Raw genomic sequence first — 11955 nt, forward strand, 5'->3', positions numbered from 1 at the left:
TCAGATGGCTCAGATCAATTGGTGGATCCCATGGAGTGTCAGGAACCCGCCCACTCTCTGCAGCTACGTGATTGACTAACACTGGGGGACACTGATTTGGTTTCTCTAAAATTGTAGCTGGATACACAGCTTGGACTTGCTGTAAGGTGCCCACAACAGTTTTTCCTGATAACTCAATGTCATGATCAGTGGGATTTTGCACATCGAGAGCAATGTAAGGAGGAACACCCTTTCTGAGTGTTATCAAAGTCTCACAAAACTCAAGCCCTTCAGCCCACTGAGGATTTATGTCAGGCTCAAAGAGAAGGGTAGTGTCTTTATTCAGTGGCTTGGTCTGCACCCTACAGTCAATCTGCACAGAGGTGTGTTTGGGTACAAGGATTTTCTCTTTTGACGTTCTCACCACATAGTCATGTGATCGGTCAGCAGTCACCAGATCAACGAAGGTAGTGACATTTTTCTCTCCAAGGCATGGGAAAGCCACTCTCAATGACTCATGCAGCTGCTCTGTTCTTGCGGTATCCATTTGCTCTACAGTATTGGTCTTCACTATTTGTTCAATGACATTAAAGCCTATAATGGGCTGTGGAAGGTTTCCACCTTTCATCACTAACATGGGAATAACAAGTTCTTTAGAGTTGGCTCCCTCAGCAGCCAAACTAAAATTGACTTCAATGAAACCCTTATAAGGCATGTTCTGTCCATTGGCAGCTGTGATTTTCAAGTCATCAGGTGCATCAAGTAACTCAGAGATGTCTTTTAATTTTTCATGTGGTAAATGTCTCTGTTTCCACTTTTCATCAACAATACACACTTGGGAGCCTGTATCCCATAACGCTTGAGTTCTGCAGTTTTGTATATAACATTCAACCATACACTGCTTCCCTACAAGAGCAACAAGACGGGATTGGCTATCCACCTTTATGGGGCGTACAGAACTTGTTTTTGGGTGAATGTGCTGGTTTAACTGAGGTTTTGGTTGTTTATTACAGTTTTTTCTGTGTTTTGGCCAATGTTCAGCTTGACAGATCTTAGAACAATAAATGCTTTTTTTACAGGCTGCACACCTTCTGAGTCTTTTGAGTTTCCCATGAACACCACAGTGGGAGCAAAGCTGTTGGGACATTACACTATTACTAGTTACTCCCTGTCCCGCGGGGGTAACCCTCTTCCGTTTAAAGGACCATCCCTGTCTTGTCTAGGGATTCTCACCCTGCAACCTGCGAGGAAGTGCTCGCTACTACCACATCTATAGCAGTGGGTGCAATATTCAGTTCCACTTTGCTGGCAGCCAACACACTTTCTGAGGCGTGCACGATTTAGAGTGGGATACTGGCGTTGTGGTGCAACTCTCGGCTGATTCTGAGCTGTATCACCTCTTTGTCCCGACCCTGCAGGAGACCAGTTTTGTGGCCAGTGCTGGAGCGGAGGAGGAGGAGGAGCACATTCTGGCACCATGGGTAAGGCAAAGTACTGTGTTTGTGCTGAATTGGGCTGTTGGATTGCCTCTCTGATTTGTGCAACTTCCGCGCCCAAGTTTTTCAACAATGCCATATCAGAACGTATTTCTTTGAGTTCATTCAGCAGGTCGGACTGGGGTTTGATGTTGGTTTCAGGATTTGGGGTTTTTCCTTTTTTATCTGCAGGAGTGTCAGACTGGAGTGAGTGCACAGTGGTTGGCCGCCCCTGGGAAAGTGTTTTCTTTTTCTTTTGTCTCTCTGCTTCATTTGCACAGGCAACATTGAGTTTCTCAAGAAGCAGCTCATCACCAGTTGTTGCTTGTTGGAGGTATGGCTGCAGGTCACTTCTGATGTTGTCATTCTGCAAGCCTGTCAGAATTGTGTGGAGAAACATGCTTTGCACAAGGAGAGGATCATATCTTAAACCAGATTCCTCTTCCTGTGAAGCAAATAGGATTTTTTGTCTCAAATCCAGAGCTCGAATTAAAAAGGTTTGTGGGGTTTCCTTACTACTCTGGACCTCTGATGTGAGCTGTTTGTACAGTTCTGTTGCACCTTTTTCTTGATAGTGGGACCTCAGAATCCTCCTCAAGGTAGGCAAGTTAAGGTTGGTTCTGCCCTCCAGATAACTGCGTAATTGTAAGCCTGGTGCTATTGACCTGATTACTGCATCAACTATTTCTATTTCAGGAACTCCTTTGCTGATGGCTTGTTCAATTTGGTGTGCTAGACTGGAGAAGGTAAGTTTGTCCTTTTGGCCTGGCTCACCAATCTGGCCAGCTATTCTGAATTCTCGGCCCCATGGTAATGATAGGCAGGGCTGGGGGACCTGTTTGGCATGGTTATCCTTCCCACTCACAGACTGTTTGGCTCCACTAATTGGATTTGTTTTTTCCAGTCGTGATAATGCTAAAGCCAACTGGAGTGTCTCTATCTCTCTTTTCAGTCGCTCTTCTTCTGAAGGCTGGGTGACCTGCTCTTGTGTCTCATTTGTCAGGTTAGCATCTGAGGTTATGTGTTCTAGTGCACTATTCTGAGTAGCCTGTTGCAACTCAGCGATTTTATCTTTCAAAACCAGGAACTCAGCCATACATTGATCCTCAAGCTCGCCCAGCTCCTCTCTTTCTAAGTGGCCTATGACATATGAAATTAGGGAGGAGCGGCTTCTACCTGATACATTTTCAAGTTTTGAACCACCAATACACAGAAAATCACAAACTTCAATCAAAGTGTCCTTGTTCAATGTGTACAAAGCTCCAAAAACTTCTAATTTCAAGTCCTCCAACCCTGAAGAATCCATTTCAGTCTCTAGTTTTTGCAATGTATTAGTGTGATGCAGGACCTTCTCTTTGCAGAATAGACAGTGTAGCTCTCCTGGTACCAGTAGATGACCTCAGATTGCATGCGGATCCCTCTGCTCGGTCGCGGAACCACCACACCGTATCTCTCAGCCCGTTTGTAGATGGAAGGGGTTGAATGATGACCAGGGCATCTATCTGGGACAGCGGACCCTCATCACATTCATCCCAGCGGTGCCTCCAAAATGTTACACCTGAGAAGGGGAAAGGAAATCAATAAATACACTCGAACCCGATGCTTCTCCTTCAGCAGCTTCATTGAGAATATATAATTATTTTGAAGTATACACATAGATACAAAACATTAATATGAAACACTATAACAAAAGTACACATCAGTCAGTTCTAGGACAATATCACAAAATGATCTTCCTTCATCTGTCTTCACAGGTAAATAATGATTTCAACCAAGGTACAGTATAATTTCCCCGTCCTCCCTTGCAGGTGAACCCAAATATGACATAAATACCCAAGCAAATTATTAAACACAAATTTAAATCATCAAACTCCAAAGTATTGAAAATAACACTTATATACACACATCAACAGACATTTTTCCTTATTCCTATTCTCTCTACAATAGTTGTTCAGTACAAACAGAACTAACACACACATGCATCGCCATCACCGTATGCACACATTCTGGCGGCGCAGTGCACTATGCTAGCGGCAGCATAGAGCACTTAGCTCAGCTAGCTAGCCAACAGTATGCTACAAGAAATGCAAAAGAAATAACACTTCAAAACGTCTTGAACAGGTAGTGAGTCAGTCTACAGAGAGTCAAACAAGACTCGGCACATATCTCCACAGCTTAGGAGCACAAACACTCATCACATACCTGAGAAGGGGAAAGGAAATCAATAAATACACTCGAACGCGATGCTTCTCCTTCAGCAGCTTCATTGAGAATGAAGCACCGCGGCCGGAGTGCCCCCCTCCTGCAGTGCAAGGTATGACTAAACGATCACATATCCCACACATTAACAAAAAGGCTCAACAAGTAGATCACCGATGGAAGAATGATAGGTTGTATTCTTAACAATTCCCATGGAGATATTTACCTCAATTATGAACTTTGATTAATAATCAATAGAATAATAAAATCAACCTATCACACTTGCCCCATTGTTCACGAACATCTTCAACTCCTCACTGGAGGCTTGCCACGTGCCTGTCTGCTTTAAAACCGCTACCATTGTTCCTGTCCCCAAGAAGCCAAGGATCACTGGACTAAATGACTACAGACCTGTGGCACTGACTTCTGTGGTCATGAAGTCATTTGAGCGTCTGGTGCTGTCCCACCTCAAGTCCCTCACAGCCCCCCTTCTGGACCCCCTGCAGTTTGCCTACAGAGCCAACAGGTCTGTGGACGACGCCATCAACCTGACTCTGCACTTCATCCTACAGCATCTGGACTCCCAGGGAACCTACGCCAGGATCCTGTTTGTGGACTTCAGCTCTGCCTTCAACACCATCATCCCTGATCTCCTCCAAGAAAAGCTGTCCCAGATGAACGTGCCTGATCCCATCTGCAGGTGGATCACTGACTTCCTGACGAACAGGAAGCAGCACGTGAGGCTGGGGAAGAATGTCTCGGACTCCCGGACCATCAGCACCGGCACTCCTCAGGGCTGTGTCCTCTCTCCTCTGCTCTTCTCCCTGTATACCAACTGCTGCACCTCTGACCACCAGTCTGTCAAGCTTATTAAGTTTGCAGACGACATGACTCTCATCGGACTCATCTCAGACGGGGACGAGTCGGCCTACAGGATGGAGGTCAAACGTCTGGCGTCCTGGTGCAGCCACAATAACCTGGTACTGAACGCCCAGAAGACAGTGGAGATTATAGTGGACTTTAGGAAGCACACAGCCCCTCTACCCTCCATCATCCTGACTGACACCCCCATCACCACAGTGGACTCTTCTCGCTTCCTGGGAACTACCATCACCCAGGACCTCAAGTGGGAGCCCACCATCACCTCTGTCATCAAAAAGGCCCAGCAGAGGATGTACTTCCTGCGGCAGTTGAAGAAATTCAACTTGCCAGCAAGGACCATGGTGCAGTTCTATACTGCCATCATTGAGTCCATCCTCACCTCCTCCATCACTGTGTGGTACGCTGGAGCCACCACTAGGGACAAACAGAGACTACAGCGCGTTGTGCACTCTGCTGAGAAGGTGATTGGCTGTAACCTCCCATCTCTCCAGGACCTGTACACCTCCAGGACACTGGGGCGTGCAGGTCGGATCACAGCCGACCACTCTCACCCTGGGCACAGACTTTTTGACCCTCTCCCCTCAGGCAGGAGGCTACGGTCCATACGGACCAGAACCTCCCGCCATAAGAACAGTTTCTTCCCCTCTGCTGTTGGACTCATGAACAATTACCCTAAGACTGTTACCACCACCCTCCACAAACACTGATGACCCTATGTCTATGCACCTGTCTGACTGCACTGATGTACATATTAGTGGAATATAGTTTACATTCTTCTATCTTTTAATTAGTCTCTGCACTGTATATTTTGTAATTTTGTAATATTGTGCTATAGTTATAGCTCTAATATCTCTGTATATTTGCAATTTGTATACTTGTATATTGTCTTATAGTTTTTATACTTATTTGTTTTTTTCTGTAAGCACGAAGTACCGCAGCAATTTCCTAATGCTGTGAACCTGTTCACCCATATGGCAATAAAAACCTTCTGATTCTGATTCTGATTCTGATTCTGAGTTCAGAGAATTAACTGGATACACATTAAAGCAATACAGGATTGCTGAGTAAGAGCAACTTGATATAGTTAAGTTAATCCTAAATGAGTTTCTTTTGTCAACTTAAAATCATGTTAAATAGAAAAAGAACTGTTAACAGAGGGAGGAAAAAAACACAACTTTGCAAAACAGCACTTTATTAAATACTAAGAATAACATCATCTTGTTTTACAAAAACACTCAAAATAATAAAGTATAAAAATGCTTTGTATTTATAAAAAAAAAATTACAATTATAAAGTTAAGCATCACAGTATTTTTTAAACTTTCAATAACCTTTTCAGAGCTCTTAGCTCCACACAAGCTTCAACTAGTTCAAATAGCAGCAGAACATCCACACTATGGTAAAGCGTCTTTGTAGGAGAATTTTTTTTACCCATTACAGCTAAGTGGCTACAATGAGGTATCTTAATACAACTGAAAGTGCTGTAACAACAATCTGACACATGAGAAAAAAAAAAAAAACAAAAAAAAAGAATAAACCTCAAAACAATGTTTTGTCTGCTGCCCAACGTAAACTCTTAACAGAGTCGTATGGTCTCAGGTCAGTAGGTTGATACTACTACCTTAGATTTCAATTTGAAACTTGTAACCTTCAAGGTGAAACAGTAACGTAAGAAATAAAAAAAGGTTAACAGACAACCCAAACTACTGCTCAAGTTAACAGGATAACAAAATCTTTTCAGCACACTGAACAGCCCCCATAATGGTTTCATGCATTATTCCAGCAGTTTATTTTTGAGTACCTGGATTTTGTTTAAAAGTCTGTGTGTATCAAGTTCCATCAGGATCTTTTGGATGAATTTAAAAGTGTACCTGAGGTCAGAATGCTCAGGTTCAGGTCGTAGATGATCCCAAACAGTAAGGCACAAGAAGTGGTGACATCTTTGAGTTCATTGAGCACCTGCACACCTTCAACTATGATGCCAACATCTTCTGGGGACTGATCAACATCTTCACCTGGGTGTTTAATCACATAGGTGCCGATGACCATCTGATCCAAATCTGCCTGGGTTTCATCAGGGTTCTCACTCTAAAAACAGATAAAAATAGACAAGATAATTTAATAAAACCTCTCTCACTGAAAGCATATACACACGTGGATAAAATTATTGGTACCCCTCCTTAATGACCAAAACGTCCACAATGGTCTCTGAAATAATTTAAAATGGACAAAAGTAATAATAAATAAAAACTTATTGAAATTTAACCAATTAAAATCAGGCACTGCTTTTAATTTGTGGTTCAACAGAATCATTTAAAAACCAAACTGGAGAAACAGGCCTGGACAAAAATGGAACATCTAGAAAAGATTGAAACTAATTTGACCACAGGGACATGTTAAACTAAGGTGTGTCCTCTAATTAGCATTACAGGTGTCTTCAAGCTTGTAACCAGTCAGTCTGCTATTTAAAGGGTGCAAAGTCGTCACTGTGCTGTTTTGTGACGAGGTGTGTGTGTATCACAATGAAAATGGACCACAGGAAGTGAAGGAGAAAGTTGTCCCATGCCTAGTGTCAGAAAGCTTGGTCTCAGTTGCAGGCCTTCCAACAGGATAATGACTCAAAACACACAGCTAAACTCACCAAAGAATGGCTAAGAGCTAAACATTGGACTGTTCTGCACTGGCCTTCTATGAGCCCTGATCTAAATTCTATTGAACATCTGTAGAAGGAGCTGAAACATGGAGAAGGCACCCTTCAAACCTGAGACAACTGGAGCAGATTGACAAACAAAGAGTGGTCCAGAATACCTGTGGACAGGTGCAGAAGTCTCATCAACAGTCACAGAAGTTGTTTGATAGCAGTTACTGCCTCAAAAGGTTGAGCATCAAAACATTAAATTACAAATACCACAATTTTGGTCTAGTTTGTTTTTCATGATCCACAATTCAAAAGCACTGTCACTGGTTAATTTTCAGTAAAAATTTTAATTACTTTTGTCTGTTTCAAGTTATTTCAATGACTGCTTTTGTTCACTAATAGAGGATTGCCAACAATTTGTCCAAGTGTGTAATTCAGATGAAGCTTGCACCATTTTTATATTCTTCTTGATAACTGACTCCAATAATAAATGAAGTCAGTCTTCAGTCTCCCTGGTTCAACACCCTGCAACTACTTCCTTAGTACGTCAATGTTCTGCAGAGACCTGCTAATGAGCCATGATCCAGGTGTGTTGAACCAGGGAGAGAACTAAGACATGCAGGATACTTGAGGACTGACTTTGGACACCCCTGAGTTAACTAAACAAAACAAATAAACAAAAAAAAAAGTTTTGGGGATAAATGTAAACACTATTAAGGAAAAAAAAACTTCTAAAAAAATAACTGGTAATGGGTAGGTTCATCAAAGTTAGCAAATCATATATTGTCTGATATTTGTAGGCCCAATGAAAATGAATGTGGTGGTAAAACTTAACAACTCTCCATCACAAAGGTATTGAATCTTGGTGAGTGAATTACAAAATTTGACACCTTGATGAGAACTTATTTAGCACAACCATGAATGAAAATGTCCCTTTTAAAAAGAACTGACACTTACTCCGTACTCTTTCACTAGCTTTTCAGGGTCTTCGTTGAGATACAAAGGTAGTGCTTGGAGGCTACAAGATCTTCTTGTTGCAATGTAGTCGTTCTGCAAAACGAAACAGGAAATATACTGCATAAAAAGTCACTGACATTAGGAACAGGGAAAAGTGCCTAAAAGTGATCCCTGACACAGATATCAACTGCTGGCCAGCCAGCTTTAATGCAGAGGTCACTCATTCATTCATAAAATCCCATTTAGCTACAGGTGCACTTATCAGTTAACAACAAGGGCAGGGATAAGTGTGAAAGCCCACTACAGTCTTATGTGACTTGTCTTAGTGTAAAGGTGGATGGTGGGGTGGCAGAATAATTATGCAAACTATCTGCAGCAACTTTAGTATGCAAGTAATTATACACAAACCTTGTCAAATAACAGCCATAAAGTTTTTGATTTTGTGTCCTACTGCTTCTCCTTTCTTGCTGAGAATCTGTCAGTAGTGGCCCAGCTGCGCCATAAACTGATAAGTGGGATGGTGGTAATGCAAGTGAACTCAGCACTTATCTAGGTAAGTATTTCAAAAAAGACAAAAAAGAAGTACAGAAAAAGGTTATACAGCTTAAAAGTCTTCCACAAGTAATATCACAAGATTACATATCAAATTCCAAAACATATAACATCTGTTTCATATTGCTAGATATATTTCCAAACCCTAATGTAGTACAAATCTTCAGTGATTCTAATCTAGAATACCCAGTGTGTAGAATACCTATGTGTTGACCCTCAGTGTATCAAAATTGGTTTAAAATAGAAAATTACATCTACCATCTACACAACTTCTGAAATAATTTATGCTTGAACTAATTTGCTTGACAACTCTCACACTTTATACATTTTTAACCAATTAAAAAGCCCACATTATGATGACAGCTGATGCTATGCAAGTGATTGGACACAACTGACAATTAAATGTAGCTGAAGTAACACAGTTTTCAACACTTTGGTTAGTATGTGACATACTTAAATGACTATGAAGGGCATTCCAAGTTTTAAATACACAAGGGCAATCAGAATAAATGCATGGGTATGGGCGTCTGCTGCTGAAATTGCCATGAGCCAACCTGTAGTGTTTAGTAGATGGATTCTTGTCGATGCAGTCATCCCACAGTTTTTACAAGACCACATTCATATCTGTTGGAAAAAGAAAGTGATATTAGAGTAAAAACATTGAAGGCAACATATCCATAAGCTGACTCACTAACGGTGCCAACAGAGCTAACGTTAGCTAATGGCGCTAATGGAGCTAGGGGTGCCAATTTGTATTGGTGGCGTTTACGATACTGCTATCAGAATCGTCACAACTTTACAAAACTACACAAATACATAGTAATGCATATTTGATAATCAGTCGCTTCAGTGAGTTGACTTTTCAATGTTTTTTTACATCCGGTAGCAGAGTTAGCAAAACAGAGTAAGAGTAACGAATTAGCATGGTTCCCCCCTTTACCTCAGCCTCACCACAATTTAACGCATACAAAACACATAAAACTATTTGCTATATGAAGTATTAGTAATAAAGAGATATTTACTTACCTTTACTCAAAGGATGACAGCGGATTTTGCAGAGCCGTGTATCTCCATTTGCATTGACAAGCGGGCTAATCATGTGACTGTGAACAAGCGAGATTAAAGAGGAAATACGGTGTCCTGAAATGGACAAACCACCCTATTAATGAAGTGCTTTCCGTTTGATGTAATTTTTACTTTACAGAGTTGAGTTGGGAAAACTTAACATAGCCAAGTAAACCTGACATTGCACATTTTTACTGTCAAACAATACAACTAACTTAAGTTGATGCAAATAACTCATGGTCTTTGAGTAATCAAAACATAATACTATGTTTTATAGTGAACAACAGTGACATTTGTAATGTGTTCCAAAGGAATGCATCAATGTAATTACATGACATTTTTCAGTAACAAAATAACATAACTCATTACTGTGCTAAATTGACTAATGACATTACAGTTGCAATTATGTTAATGCTTGGGTCCTCCAGTTATCTGCACATCGGGCAGGCAAAAAGGGAAAATAAAAATAAAACTACATGCTTTTTTCTTCCTGCTACAATCAGCTGACTTGAGCTCCTGTGCAGGAGGATGAAAACGGTGGAGCCGTCTACAGCTTTTCATGAGAAGAGTATATGGACAATACTTTTTTTTATTCCACAAAAGGACAAAAGCTGGATGTAAACTGAAAACTGCCTCCAGGACAGAAACAGGTGTGTTACACTGCTAACACAACTTCAGCTCTTTGCATGTATCTGCACAGACAACATGCTAACACAGAGTCAGCCAAGAACCCAGAGTGCTGATGAAGCTGAGCACATGCTGACCCCCAGCCCAGCAGCCAGAGCCTCATCTTCAACAGGTAACAGAGGCAGTGACGAGCAGCCAGCCTTGCAGCACTGCAGCCTTCGACTCTACCTGTGCATGTTTCTACAGCAGAATCCCTGTAAAGATTACAGCTTAACAAAACATGTACAGATTTTGGTCCACAGTATATTTTGATGTCTTAGTCTGAACTACTGATCTGAACCTCAAGCTTTCAAATAGGACTAAAAGATTGCAAACACCAATGAAGTTATTGATTTGAATGATTTCTGATAATCGGGAACAACAAGAATATTTCTCAGACGGTTTGATTGAGTGTGAAAGTGTTAATGATCTTTGTGTAGGCCAGGTCTACTGTAATATGAGCCCAGACACAATGCAGTCTCTAAAGAAAGAGATCATCTGACTGTTTTATCTTGAAATATTAAATGACAGTCAATCAAATAGGAACATTCTGATTATCAGTTTAAAATATTTCAAATTTGGCTCTTTTTTTCATGGGTATTGACGTTTGCAAGCACTTACCTGTGGGTGAGTGTGTCAAGTAAAGATGGTTGCAGCCATGGTCATAGGAGCCGTATTGACCATATGCATATACAGCATAATTTGTTCAAATTGGATGCTTTTTGATAACCTGATAGCTTCCACCTGCTGCTCACTGTTGACGGGCAAAGTGTCGTTCCTGCTGTTCTCAAGAACTTCATAAAAGGTGACTGGACTTTATTTAAACCCTAGTGGGGGTTGTCCCCTTTGGAGGTGGTTGTTGACCCATTGTCTGTGTAGCTACTCAGTCATCCAGGTCATAGTACTTTCTGGACTTTTGTGGGTCATTAGCACAAAGGGTTTCCTGTGAAAGCACTGTGAGATTTGTGAGACCTTGTCACTTCAGGTGACCTCAATAGGTGTGAGTGGGGTTTGAGGCACCTGGAAGGGATCTCTAGGCTGTATTTTAGGAAGCTGACAGCTGCTATCACGAGCCACCACCTCTGTTCAATGCTGGCCGTTCACAGTGGACATAGATGGCCTCTTTCAAAACATCTTTGTTCTCAGTACAAAATGTGAACAGTGGCGTCCTCAAAACACATGTGGTTATTCCAATTGGGCCTTCGTCAAATCAGAGGAGATGCACAGGAAAGAAAGGCAGACACCAACTAACATTATCTCTTACGTAGCAGCTTTGTCAGAGAAATGCAGGAGAATTTGCTCCAAGCATGACATCCCAGACACACTTTAAGACTCAAACTGGTCCCAAGGACAAAACCCCCAAACGCAGGCTAAGCAACATAGTGTATGCTGTGCAGTGCAGAGAGGAGTGTAGACTTCAGGCAGCAACACAGCTCAGCTGATCACAGCCTGCACACCAAGAAAATTTACTGGCGCTCACAAGACAAAGTTGTGATTTTTCTCCCCATGTGGAGCCACTACAACTGATCTTAGGGTTCCCCCA

At 41.7% G+C, this 11955-nt stretch overlaps 1 long non-coding RNA gene across 1 annotated transcript; it reads right to left on the bottom strand.

Annotated features, from left to right (window-relative positions):
• Positions 1-5841: 5841 nt before the first annotated feature.
• Positions 5842-9920, bottom strand: LOC115783621 (uncharacterized). Its single transcript, XR_004020228.1, has 5 exons — positions 9708-9920; positions 9236-9305; positions 8538-8678; positions 8130-8222; positions 5842-6622 (listed from the first exon to the last, which is right to left on the bottom strand). It is a non-coding gene; the product is annotated as an uncharacterized LOC115783621 (long non-coding RNA).
• Between the last annotated feature and the right edge of the window lie 2035 nt (positions 9921-11955).

The sequence above is a fragment of the Archocentrus centrarchus genome, chromosome 7 (assembly GCF_007364275.1).
Source record: "Archocentrus centrarchus isolate MPI-CPG fArcCen1 chromosome 7, fArcCen1, whole genome shotgun sequence".
NCBI classification, from domain to species: domain Eukaryota; kingdom Metazoa; phylum Chordata; class Actinopteri; order Cichliformes; family Cichlidae; genus Archocentrus; species Archocentrus centrarchus.